Genomic DNA, 1,509 nt, shown 5'->3' with positions numbered 1-1,509 from the left:
ACGCTAGAGCTAGGGCTTTATTAGAAGATAACGCATAAGTTTTTGTGGAATCTTCGTCGTTCTGTTTTGAGCTGTTATTTTAAACCTCGACTCTTTACATATAGAGCATTTATTTACCGCTTCATTCTCCTTATAGAACAATACACAATTATTTTTACACGCGTGAATTTTTTCATAGCCCAATCCCAGACCATTCAACACCTTCTTTGTACTTTTGTGATCTTTAGGCAAACAATTGTGCTTTGGAAGCATGCTCTTGAAAAGCCCAACAAATAATCAAAGCACTGATTAGACATACAAAATTTTATTTTTCCATGCATCAGCTCCACATTAGCTGTTAATACTAAAAAGTCCTCGCAACCGGAGTATAATTCTTGTTTGGCACTTTTTAATAGTTTTTCATAATTGTTAAAGGCTCCACTATCCATGGTTCAAGGGACGTCATCTTCCCCTTCCTGATCAAAATTGGTCGAGGTGTTTGGAAAAGCATCATCTAAGATATCCATAATTTGTTCGGTTGGATCAACATAAGATTCAACTAAAGATTCAACTACCTCAACTAATGGGGTCACATGTGACGATGAAGGATGTACTAATCATTTCCTATGATGATTCCAAGTGGTATACGTCTCCATCATACCATGTCTTACTAAATGGTATCGAACATTTACATAATACTCAACCATTAAATTGTTGCAGTTCCTACACGGACACCAGATTAGAGGTGAACCCTATTGTGTGCCATTGCAAAATCAATGAACTAATTTATTCCATCCAAGTATTCGTCTGCACATCTGTTAGGTTTTTGTATCCACTGTCTGTCCATATTGCCTACGAAAAAAACAAAATTACGACTTTATCCCATTCAAGAATGCACAGCTGCGTGTCGTATTTTACGACTTTATCAGATTAGATTTTGACATTGAAAAAATTTGGCAGTATATCTTTACAGTTCTTCAAGTACAACACGTATGTACTAAATACGTACGCAGCACTCGAAGAATGCATAAACATTGGTACCAAATTTCTCTTTATCAAAATATAATCCTTGAACCGCAATATACCTCCTAATACGTTCCTCGCTAATAGTCGTTAAAAAAAAAACACCAACACACAACAAATTTAATTTTGTTAGTTTCATTGTGTACTTTAAAAAAAAAAATTGAAAACAAATTAGCTTACCAAATGATATATAGGTGATGAAAAGCGGGAGCACGAGATCGAGTGATTAGGCTAAGGGAGATGAGAGACAGTAAGCTGAGGGAAGAGGTAGAGCTACAATGAATTTCCAGTTTCTGCCTCTCTGTGTCTGGGAAGCTGAATTAAATGTCACACTTTTGCATGACGAAGCATTCATCACTCAAAACCTCTGCATTCGAGTACATAGCACCAAATTTGTTCTCATTTACTGCATTTTTTACCCACCATGCACGATGAAAGTTGCTTAAAACATATGCATTCCACGTTCTAGTGCCAACTCATGGCCATTCCCGCATTTTCTGATAACCT

The sequence above is a fragment of a genome, unplaced genomic scaffold (genome assembly GCF_019419815.1).
Source record: "Pyrus x bretschneideri cultivar Hongxiangsu unplaced genomic scaffold, Pyrus_bretschneideri_v1 Contig111, whole genome shotgun sequence".
Lineage (NCBI taxonomy): Eukaryota > Viridiplantae > Streptophyta > Magnoliopsida > Rosales > Rosaceae > Pyrus > Pyrus x bretschneideri.
This window is presented reverse-complemented; position numbering follows the sequence as displayed.